Below are 12,600 nucleotides of genomic sequence, written 5' to 3'. Positions count from 1 at the left end.
TTACTATTTAGAGGCATGCTGGAATGTCTTTCGATTAAAATCTGACTGGTATCTTCAGCGAAAAACGTCAATGACATGTTTTGGGGACCCCAGAGTCCTGACTGTACATTAACTTGTGGGAAAAAGAGCATAATAGTTCTAATTTAAAATAAATTAGAAATGACCGTTATGCGTGAGCCGAGATGAACATTCTGAAACAGGAAAAGCTGCCAAGCATTGTGACTCTCTTGACACGGAAAAGGACACGTCATCAAACTACTCTGGCCCACTAAAAGAGATTTTCTGAACAGTACCCACCTAAAAGTTGAGCTACATCAAAGGCCTTTACTTGCAGCAAAAACACGATAGCCATTTTTAGCCATTTTCCCTAACCGTAACCGATTGTTAACTTTAACTGTCATAACAATTAGTGTTAGTTAGTGTTACCATCCCCCTATTTATATCCCCCCTATTTACAGTATGTCTCATTCTTGTTTTTTATTATCTTAGGACTGTGTTTGTCTGTTAGCACCTAGGGCTTGCATTTAAATGTTGTTGTACCTGTTACAATAACAATAAAGATCATTCATTCATTCATTCATTCATTACAAACTTCTGGGTTAGCAAGAGGGGGACAAAGAGGCCAACCAGAGCCCAGAATCTGAAAGTGTTGCAGCCTTAATTGTTGGCCTGTGTTTTAACTCCACCAGTTAGTTAATCTGTTTTATATACGATGGCCAACGAAAACATTCATTGAGTTGATTGGATCCAAATGTGTTGCTTCAGGCTCTTCTATCCGTCTCCAGCCCAACGTGACGGTCTGCCACGCACACACAGCTCTCTGGCTAACCCTAACCCTAACCCTAACCCAGCCCAACGTGACGGTCTGCCATGCACACACAGCTCTCTGACTAACCCTAATCCTAACCCTAACCCTAACCCAGCCCAACGTGACGGTCTGCCATGCACACACAGCTCTCTGACTAACCCTAACCCTAACCCTAATCCTAACCCTAACCCTAACCCAGCCCAACGTGACAGTCTGCCACGCACACACAGCTCTCTGGCTAACCCTAACCCTAACCCTAACCCTAATCCTAACCCTAACCCTAACCCTAATCCTAACCCTAACCCTAATCCAGCCCAACGTGACGGTCTGCCATGCACACACAGCTCTCTGACTAACCCTAACCCTAACCCTAATCCTAACCCTAACCCTAACCCTAACCCAGCCCAACGTGACGATCTGCCACACACACACAGCTCTCTGGCTCTCTGGCTCTGAGGCGTGGGATTCAGGGAGTGGACTGGGGTCCTCAGGCTTGGTGCAGGTCCCTGTTAGGTCCCTGTTCTAGAGCAACAAGTACACATCTAATAATAAGAATCTGATGTGGATAATGTACATTTACATTTAGGGCATTTAGCACACGTCTTTATCCAAAGCACCTTACAACAAATACATTTGTCAATCAATTCAATTATTTTTGTCTATTCAAATTACATTGCAGCCCTGACAAGACAGATGTGTGAGAATAATAATAACAATTATTATTATTATTATTATTATTATTATCATTATGTGATTATGAGAAGGAAAAATAACAACACTGACCATAAATGAGGGTGATCAGATTCATCAGATCACAAAAGAGGCCCCACATCTCTCCTTCACACAAACACCCTCCCTTTCAGCCTCATGTGGCTCTGTCCATCCATCCCTCCCTCCATCCATCCTCTCTCCAGCTCTCACAGGCACTAGCAGTGCCACACTCTCTGGCCAACCTCTCCCAACCAGAGAGAGGATGTTCTGTGTGGTTCTGATCAGGGTTCTGGAGGTGCTGTGGGTCACAGAGGAGAAGAGAAGGCCCACTCCATTGGTTGGTACCTCAGCACTGGACCACAGCAGCAAACCTACCTCCACCAAAATTACCTCCACCAAAATAGGGTACATTAGATAAGAAATTATGAGTTAATCATATACTTCCCCTCAGATATGCCCTGGAGAGAGGGGGGGGCTACGCACGGCTGCTCTTCGTGGACTTCAGCTCGGCATTTAACACCATCCTACCTGACAGATTGGTGCCCAAACTCCTAGACCTCGGACTAGACCACCTCCTCTGCCGGTGGTCCAAGGACTTCCTGTCTGACCGCCGCCAGAGGGTCAGGATAGGCCCCCACACCTCCACAGCCATCAGCCTCAGCACCGGATCCCCTCAGGCCTGCGTGCTGAGTCCCCAATTCTATTCCATCTATACACATGACTTCATCGCCGTCCACCCCAGCAACGCCATCATCAAGTTCTCTGACGACACCACCGTGGTGGGCTGCATCTCTAAAGGTGATGAGGCAGCGTACCACGATGAGGTGGAGCAGCTGTCAGTCCTGTGTAACACCAACAACCTGCAGCTGAACAAGCTAAAGACCCAGGAGATGATCGTGGACTACAGGAGGAAGAAGACCGTCATACAGCCCCTGTACGTCGACGGGGGCTGCGTGGAGAGAGTCTCAGTCTTCAGATTCCTGGGCGTCCACCTGGAGGATGACCTGTCCTGGAGAACCAACACCACGGCGATCGTCAAGAAGGCACAGCAGAGACTCTACTTCCTGACAATACTCAGAAACTACCACCTCAGACAAGACCTGCTTGTGTCCTTCTACCGCTGCTCCGTGGAAAGCATCCACACGTCCTGCATCTGCGTGTGGTTCCTCAGCTGCACAGCCGCAGAGTGGAAAGCGCTCCAGAGGGTCGTCAACTCGGCCCAGAAGATCATCGGATGCCCTCTCCCCTCCCTGGAAGAACTGTACAACTCCCGATGTCTCAAGAAGACAGTCAGAATCCTCAAGGACCCCCACCACCCTGGCAACAAACACTTCATAGCACTTCAGTACCATGCACACCCGGACTAACAGACTAAAGTTCAGTTTCTTCTCCAGGGCCATAAGTGCACTAAACTCGGCTAAGATCTAAGCAAAACAAACATCCCCTCTGTAACCCTGTGCAATAACCAAGGGAATAGTGCAATGTTCTATAAACGTGCAATATATTTACATTCTTGTGCTAGGTACATACACTGTATATAAGTTACAAGTTCATATGTTTATATGTATATGTGCCATGTCATAGCCTTGTATTAGCATATCATTGGGGGTATAAATGTGTAAACAAAAGGCAAATTCTCTCTTTTCCAGCAGCTCTTTCCCACGGCTGACCATCTATGAGTAATGCTATAAACTGTATGTAACCTTTGTTTAAATAAATAGTCTGTAACTCTGAAGTTCTACTTGTGATCTATTTCAACCGAATTCTTTAAGTAAATATCTTACATTTACAACAAATACTGTATATAACATCTGAAGTTCCCACCTAGGACAAAATTATTCTACTCTTAACAATAAGCTATGCAGATTGCAAGAGCATTTGGCCTGACCAGGAAGTATAACGGGGGGAATACTCACCACCTCCCGTCTGGATTACTGCAATGGAGTCCTGTTCCGGGTACCTAGCAAAGCCTTGGACAAGCTCCAGTATGTGCAGAACTCAGCTGCCGGGGTCCTCACCCACACCAAGCCCTGGCAGCACATCACCCCCACCCTCATTCACCTCCACTGCCCCCCCCCCAGTACCTAACTGACCTCCTCTCCCAACATACCCCTTCTCGGAATCTGCGGTCCTCAGACATGGGCCTGCTGTCCACCCCCCGCACCAACCTATGAACCTTTGGGGACAGAGCCTTCAGCGTGGCTGCACCTACTCTCTGGAACTCTCTCCCCATAGTGATCCGCAATGCCCCCACCCTGGACTCCTTCAAATCAGCCCTAAAAACCCATCTGTTCACCAAGGCCTTTGGCCCCTAGTCACTGTTTCTGTTTGTTTTGTTTGTTTTCTGTTTTGTCTGTCTGACCATTTCCTTTAGAATTGTAAAGCGTCCTTGGGTTTTATGAAAGGCGCTATATAAATCCACGTTATTATTATTATTATTATTATTATTATTATTATTAACAGACCTGTAAACCATAAAGATACATACTTGTATACAAAGTACAGACCTCCGAATCTGAAGATTTTCCTGGTCAGGTCACAGAGGCTACATAACTCTGATATGATTGTGTCATTCTCAACTTTTCACATAAGTACTAAACATGACCCTCTGCCCACTGCTCGACAACCATCTTCCTCTCATTTGCAGACCCCCGCTCCGAAAAAAGAAAAAGAATAGAAAGCAAAACCTTGGCCCTCTCTTCCAGCTCTCAAACAAAGCACAAAGCCTGGCACTCTGTGAACATCCCAATATCCACACTCCACACTAATCTGGCAGACACAAGCAAACACTCAGGGAATTTTGATGTAAAGTATTGAACGGCAGCGAGAATGTTGACTCTGTGCCCGTACGCCCGCTGAGAGTCTGGAGTTACAGGGCCGAGCGGTAAGTTACGGGGAAGCAAGGCTGTTGGTTCTCCCTTTATGCTACATTAGTGCAGCAGACGCTACAGAAGTGCTGAAGGACAGTAAACAGATCACAGACTTGTTGTAAATCCAACCGCCCTGGCATCCTGTCTGACTTTCAATGTGTGACTGGTTTATGTGAAACCTGACGCAGATGTGAATGTAGGCCTCGGCTTTCTGGTCGGTTTTCAGTGGAGGCTGGTGGCTGGTGGAGAAATCGGAGGACAGACTTGTTTTAATGAACGTAACGTAACAAGGATGCGTTGGATACAGGTCCTCATTCTGTTCGGGGTCATCCCTATGTTCCCCGGTACCGTAGCTCCCTCCCGAAAAAGGGTCCTATCCCGTCGCTCTAATTTACAGCTTCGCTTGCCTTCCTGCGCCCCTCTGAAACCGATGACAACAAAGTAATGAAACAGTTATGGGAAATTATATACGACCAAATTGAATTACAGTTTCAAAACTGGTCCATGTTTTCCCACATGGGCAGAATCATTAACGGTACAGAATGGTTTTGATTGATTGATTGAAAACTTTATTAGAAGATTTGCAGAAGTAGGTACATGAAAGTACATATTACATACAAGGTCAACTAACAGGATAAAAACCCAAGAAAGCCACTGGCTTATTTCAATTGGGGTCCTTGATTCTCAATTCATCGTTACATGTAAGACAGACAAAAAAGCTAGTACTATCTACAAGATAATACAGACAAATAACTATTACTATCTACAAGATAAACACACATCCATCATGGGAAGAACAATACAACAAAACATAAGGTATGTACAGCGGGTAGGACAGGTGGGGACATACACCACAGGTGGGGGCGGGGGACAAAACACAAAGTATGTACAGTGGGTAGTTCGGGTCTTTTAATCTGATTTTTGATTTAGAGGGTCCAGTTACGGATTGCAGCCTCCTGTAAATGTTTTTTGAGAGTGGTTTTGAAGGTGGGCAGTGTTTTGCACTCCTTTAAGATTATAGGAAGGGCGTTCCACATTTTTACTGCATAGTTTGCAAACGAGTTTAACCCCTTGTTTGTGGTGCAACGCGGTTGAACGTGGTTCGTGGAGCTTCCTCTGGTGTTGTATGTGTGGACGTTGTTCACTTTTTGGAAGTATGTTGACAGGTACTTGGGTGTCTTTGTGGTGTAGCGTATCTTGAAGACCAGGCCCAGTGCAAGCTGCTGCACTCTGTCAACTACTCGTAGCCAATCAAGGCTCAAAAAATGAGCAGCGGTTAGATGTGTCCTAGGGTTGAGGCCTAGCAGAAGCCTAACCAGTTTATTTTGGGCTGTCTGGAGTCTTGTTTTATGGGCCTTTGTGGTTCTATAGTACCATGATGTTACGGCATAGTCGAAGTGACATTGAATGAGAGCTCCTGATAGGGTCCTCAGTGTGTTTTTACTGACAAGTGAGGATATCCTGTACAAGAATCTAGTTCTATGGTTCACTTTTTTGATTACTTTTGCTGCCATTTTATCTCCGGAAAGATTTGCCTCTAAGATGGAGCCCAGGTATGTAATATCCTCTTTTCTTGTGATATTAATGTTACCCACTTTTATTTTAAAATTTTCAGCCTTTCTGAGTTTAGATGGGGATCCGTATAGGATGGTTTCAGTTTTACCTAGGTGTATTGATAGTTTATTGTCAGCTAGCCAGATGCAGATTCTACTCAGTTCAGTGCTTAGCGCTTTTTCCACCTGCAATATGTCCCTGTCAGAGACCAGCAGAGCCGAGTCATCCGCGAACAGGAACAAATTGCAATCACATGCTGATGACATGTCATTCACATATATTAGGAACAGTAAAGGTCCCAAAATGCTTCCTTGTGGAACGCCGCAGGTCACTGGGAGGGGGGGGGACAGTGTTCCGTTCACACTAACCACCTGTTCCCTCCCCTCTAAGTAGGATTGCATCCAGCTCACCGATGTTCTATCGAACCCAATTGCTTTCAGTTTATCTAACAATATGTGGTGATCTACTGTGTCGAAGGCCTTCTGGAGGTCCAGCATGACCATGCCGCAGTACTTGCCCGAGTCCACCTCATGGTTGATGTGGTCGTTCAAATAGAGAAGGCATGTGTCAGTGGAATGGGATGTTCTGAATCCTGATTGAAATTCATACATCAGCTTTTTTTCGGTAAGGTACCTATCGACCTGTTCATAAACTATTTTTTCCATAAGTTTCGAGATGGAATTAAGAATAGAAACAGGTCGGTAGTTGCCTGGGTCTAATTTGCTTCCTTTTTTATACAGTGGGGTTACCCTTGCTATTTTAAAGTCAAGGGGGACGTGTCCCTGTTTGATGGAGAGGTTTATTATGTGGGTGATGATTGGGGTAATGGAGGCAGCTGAGTCTTTTAGAAATCTGGCTGGAATATTGTCATGGCCCGTGGCCTTTTCTGAGTGTAGAGCGCCTAGCTTTTTAAACACCTCATCGTTTGACACCATGGAGAGTTTAAAATCATCATTGCGTACACCCAGTTTATTGTAGAACTCACGGATGTGCTCTACACCATAACGCCCTGAGTGGGGTGGTAGATTGTTAACTAATTTAGTGGCTATGGTTGTAAAGAAAGTGTTTAAGCACTTAGCCACATCCAGCTTGTCTGTAAGGAGAGAATCACCAGATTTGATGCTGATGTTTGTAGACCTGGTTTTGAGTTTTTGACTGCAACCTAGTTGGCTATTAAGTAGCTTCCAAAGGTCACGTGGTTTGTTTAAGTTTTCTTCGATTTTGTTATCGAGGTATTCTTTCTTAGCAGATTTGGTCATGAGAGAAGTAAAGAAAACAATTGTTCTCATGAGAGAAGTAAAGAAAAAGTAAAGAAAACAATTGTTCAGAGTTTTTAGAGTTTGATTCTGATCCAGTCCAATACAGTATCCACACTCGACTACAACATTTATAATGAGTCGATGTATTGGCCGTTAATTCCAAGTTAAAAGTTATCGAAGCATGAGCACTGGAACACAGCCTTTGAGTCGGCGTTCCAATACGGCGGCTGTGTTCAATTGTCTACAACATGGTCCGGCCCCAAACGCTCACCCTCCTCACCCACAAAGATGTTGTTAAGAGCCTCCAGTGTGCTACAGTGTTTATTTTCTAATCCCCCAGTAATGTTCGGGTTTGCAAAATTGTGAAATTTTTCAAATTCGAATTCCCCCATCTCGGCTTAGATGCCCACAAAATAAACAGAGACAGACAGCAGTAACAAAAGCAACTCAAATGAACTCGTGTTTTTTGAGGAGATAATTCTCAAAATACACTTATGGGTGGAAACCATAAGGAAGAGGTTATGCTACAAGGCAATATAACACTGTTGTTGCATCGGCCTACTTTACTTTACGTACCTCTGTTTATATATCGTATATATTGTAACGGTTATCAATCCAATGTACTCGTTTTAAGTTGTACTAAAATCATAAACCTTCTTTCAGGTTTCCATAATTACACACATCTGATTTTCCAAGTTCCGGAACAGTCTGGCAGTCACAAACTATGTGCACTTGGGAGACCTGCAAGGTGATATGCAATAGAAAACAAACAAACAATATACGACACAACGCTTCAATGCATAGCTTCATTCTTGTACAGTAAAGGTCACCTTTAGGATGAAGCGGCCTTTGGAAATATGTCTCTCTGTGTTCCTCATGTTCAGACCATCTGTCTACTGTTAGAGTTGTTCAACATCGACAAACGAGTCACACATTGCGCCTGTTGGTGCCAAAAACAGATAGGAAATAACGTTTCTTTAAGGTGAAAGTCAGTCAACTTTATACCATTCAACAAGGAAGAAAGAAAAGCAAGTCTGCTCTGCCTGATACTTCACACATCTGAACATCTGAACAGGCACAGCAGACGTGCCTTTCTTTCTGGAGTTGGATTAGCTGGAGCTGGAGTAGCTGTTTTTAAATCTGATTTACCGTTGCCTGTTAACACCGGGTTTGACTATGTTCCAGAACTGAATCATTATAAAATCGACTGGTCACCCAAACTGAAAGCCCACCACCCTTGTTGAGCTTTGCCTGCCAAATAAACACAAATCTAGGTTTTTACAACGACAATGTAAGAGAAAAAAGACAGTTGAGAGAGTACAAATAGAGCTAGCATCAACTGCAGCAAGAGAAAAACAGGCCACAATGCAGGACTTGTTTAGAAGCCAATGTGCATGTTTCAATATCAAGCGAAATGGGGGTGGGGGAGGGCATGAGGATTAAATCTAAGCCAGGTTAAGAGTGCATCTGTCTTGAATTTGCCCCCCCCCCCCCATCCTCCCCTCACCCTTTCCCAAGACAACATCAGACCTGCATAAGCATGAGGTAGTTGAGGTCTGGGGTCTGACGCAAGGCGATGGGTTTACTGTGCTGTGAACGGAAGACACCTTCGGAGGGAAGACGTGACTGCTCATATGAGACCAGACCGCAGCGGGACACTACATACCAAGGTAACCATGGTGAAGGTAACCAATGAACGTGGTATTACTGCTATTTCAAGGTGCGAGGGGGGCACGCACACATGCAATGACATTTTTACCAAGTTACTGACACTGAAGTCACTGACGCTGAGGGGATGCTAAAGTTGTCCTCATATGATAAAATCCACCACCTCCCCTGATGTTCTTTTACAACTTGAGTACTGAGTATAAGTATTTGCCTGGTTAGTTGTCATGATCAAACGTTACAAATGCGACTTACCGACAAGCCACCCTTCTCTGCCCTCTCCCGCTTCCAGACGAATGCCTACCCTATATTATTGCACTTGTCTTAATTTAGCCGCTATAATTGAGCCGCTATCACAGGCGTTAATACAAGCCTCATTCACCTGCGTTCATTTTACCTGCGTTGGTATTTATAGAAGGAAGCACGTACGCAACTTTAAACAAGCGCAGCCCGTTTTATAAATAATGCTTACGTCCGTTTAGAAAAATGTGCTTACGTGAAAGTCAAAGATGACGTTCAAGTACTTTTTTATAAATGAGGCCCCAGGAGTCCACAACAGGATTTGAAACCCTTTCAGATACTTTTGAGTGTTTGCTTGACCCTACTTTACCTGCATTGCCAGATGGATGGGATTATCCCATTGGTTCAATTGCACCAGGCAAAAGTAATCAAGCACAGATAGAGCATTTTAAATGTTTTCTAATGTCATTTGATCCCAGGTCTGCTCGACACCCCTTACAGTTAATAATAATAATAATAATAATAATAATAATAATAATAATAATTCATTATATTTATAAAGCACTTTTCCGGGGCTCAAAGACGCTGACAATATGGGAAAAACAGAAACACCGAAACAACAAGCAACAGATAACATGAGAACATAAACACAGAGTTAACCAAAAGGCACAGGGAACAATTAACACAGCAATGTCCAGGGGAGGAGGGGGGGTGGCAGGGTTAGGGGAGATGGTTAGGGGTAGGGAGGGGGGTGGCAGGGTTAGGGGAGAGGGTTAGGGGTAGGGAAGGTTGTATGCATGGGAGAACAGGTAGGTTTTGAGGTGGGATTTAAAAGTGGAGAGTGAGGGTGAGTCTCTGAGTGGTTGAGGGAAAGAGTTCCAGAGGCGGGGTGCAGCTCGTGAAAAAGCACATTAGTTAGTCAATCAAAGATGAAAGATAATAATAATAATACATTAGACTTACATAGCGCTTTTCTAGACACTCAAAGACGCTTTACAAACTGAAAAGATTGTACATTTTTAGATTACTAAATCAAAATGTCTTTGTAGGACAATCTACTACTGTATACTGCAATTACACCTAGATTTCGGGCGGAGAAGCGGCGGACAAGCAACGGCAGCGTTCTCTCTCGACCGGCATTTTAAAAAAAGTGATCATATCTATCATATCTATACATCATATCATATTATCATCTTTAGATTACTAAATCTAAATCTAGGTGTCTTTGTAGGACAATCTACTCTGTATACTGCAATTACACCAAGATTTCGGGCGGAGAAGCGCCGAACAAGCAACGCCAGCGTCCTCTCTCGACCGGCATTATTATAATTCACAGACAGACAGACAGACAGACAGACGAGCTGTGATGGATGCTCTCTGACCAAAACCCCATACGTACAACATCTATACGTACATTCCACCCCAGGCCAGATTGCCTACAGTACCTCTCTCGTTTTTGGCCCTTGTACGAACAGGGCCTTTGTATAAAAACACAGTTCCACTTGACTGACTACCGGGAACACAGAGGACTTCCTATATCCCCTCCCGCCAGTTCCCTTGACTGTTGAGCTATGCGCTGAGACATGACAACCCTCTGCTTGTTTGGTTAGATCACATGACACAGGGAGCTCTCTCCTCTCTCCCCTCTCCCCTCTCCCATCGCCACACTCCCAAGGCCAAGGACTTCACTGCTGGAATCCCAAAACACCAGGGAGAGAGAGAGAGAGAGAGAGAGAGAGAGAGAGAGAGAGAGAGAGAGAGAGAGAGAGAGAGAGAGAGCAGAGCGGAGGAGAGCTAGCCCAGACCCACCCGGCAGGCTCGTATGCTGACCCAGAACTAAATCAATAAATAGAGCGCCTATCAGCACCTTTCACACACAAATGGACTGTTTATTATTGGGGAATGAAGCTATCTGATAAGGGCCCAGGCCTCTCCAGGCGTATGTCGGCTAAAGATAGAATGTTCTGGATAGAAACCAGACCAAGTGGAAAAATCTGCGGTACTACTTTTGTTTCTGGAGCTAAAACTCTTGGGTGTTCAGAACGCTATTAGAGACAGTAAAAGGTGACAGGTACTATAAAGGGTAAATGGGCCGACTTGATATAGCACCTTATTCCAAAGAGCTTTACAAGGGCCTCTGGACAAAAGGACTCGACGAAAGGACACTTCGACATGTGGCCGGACGGGGTTCGAACCGACGATCTTGCAATCATTAGACGCCGGCTCTACCTCCTGTGCCACAGCCGCCCACTATGAGAAGCACGTCTGAATATCATCACAACTGGTTAAGGCTTTCCCCACAGTCCTCCAGTTGAGGTCATCTATAGCCTTTAGCCACAGATGACACTTGAAAGCATTTAATGTTTACCATTGACATGAAGCAGGGGGAATTCCATCAACGTCTGTCATGGGAAATCCAGGCTTATTCTGATCAATCTCGCGAGAGTTATCAAAAATAAGCCTGGATTTTCCTTTAGCAATGTTGAGGGAATACCCCCCCAGAGCTAATCTGAAGACAGTTATGCAGGAAAACACTTCAGGAAAATACACCTTCAAATGAAATTCCAGATATTGGATAGACAGAGAATCCATGTGTCACTCCCTAGTTTAAAGGGCCTGTAGTTACCACTGGTAAACCTAACTGAGTATTTAATTTCTATTTCCGTTATTTATTGTTGTGTGCGGATGGTTCTTCTTTGTTATGTGTTTTTGTGATGCTCACCAAAAACTGAGGCTGTGTGTATTTATGTTTTTCTTGTTATTTGTTGATGCTTTTTTTTCTCCTTTGCTTGGCGATGTCGATGTTATCCTTCATTGTTTTTGTGAAGATGTCTTGTATATGTTTTGCATGGACCCCGGGAAGAGTTTATTAGGGATCCTAATAAATCAAATTAAACTCAAATCTGTGGAGGCATTTCAAACCCGCATCACGAACCACTATGGCAGTACGAGATGGCGGTCACAAACAGGCCTCGGGCCTCAGGCCAAACTAAAACAAACGAAGTTCGGAGCCAAGTCTTTGAAGACATTCTTGCTTTCCGACCAAGAACAATTCTTATGCCACCATTATCTTCATGACGAGCCAACAGGAGGAGATGGCTCATCAATATGACCAGTAACACTCAAGACCAGCCAAGTGAAACTCCAGTGGAGTGCTGGTGGTTCTGAAGAACAACACAGTGAGGGCAGGGATGAGTGCTAAGAGCAAGAGGAAGGGGAGGTTTCCTCCCACAGCCTCTCAGACTCTCATGGCCCCAGACCTTTTATAAAGAGAGACAGATGAAGATGCTATCAACCAGGATCCGGGAACGATCTTGACACTTCCCTCACAGATGTGAAGGAAGACCGTAGCTCTCGAACACAGATGGTGCGGAGAGCAAGATGAAGTGTTCTGTCCGACAGCCATTGGAAAGAGAGAGAGAGAGAGAGAGAGTTCTATCAGGGGCAACAGCTAGCCTAGGGGTTAGAGAGGCCGGCTAACGATCGGAAGGTC

This window comes from Nansenia antarctica (genome assembly GCF_963989245.1).
Source record: "Nansenia antarctica genome assembly, chromosome: 6".
Lineage (NCBI taxonomy): Eukaryota > Metazoa > Chordata > Actinopteri > Argentiniformes > Microstomatidae > Nansenia > Nansenia antarctica.
The sequence above is the reverse complement of the archived record's forward strand: the minus strand, read 5'-3'. Positions refer to the sequence as shown.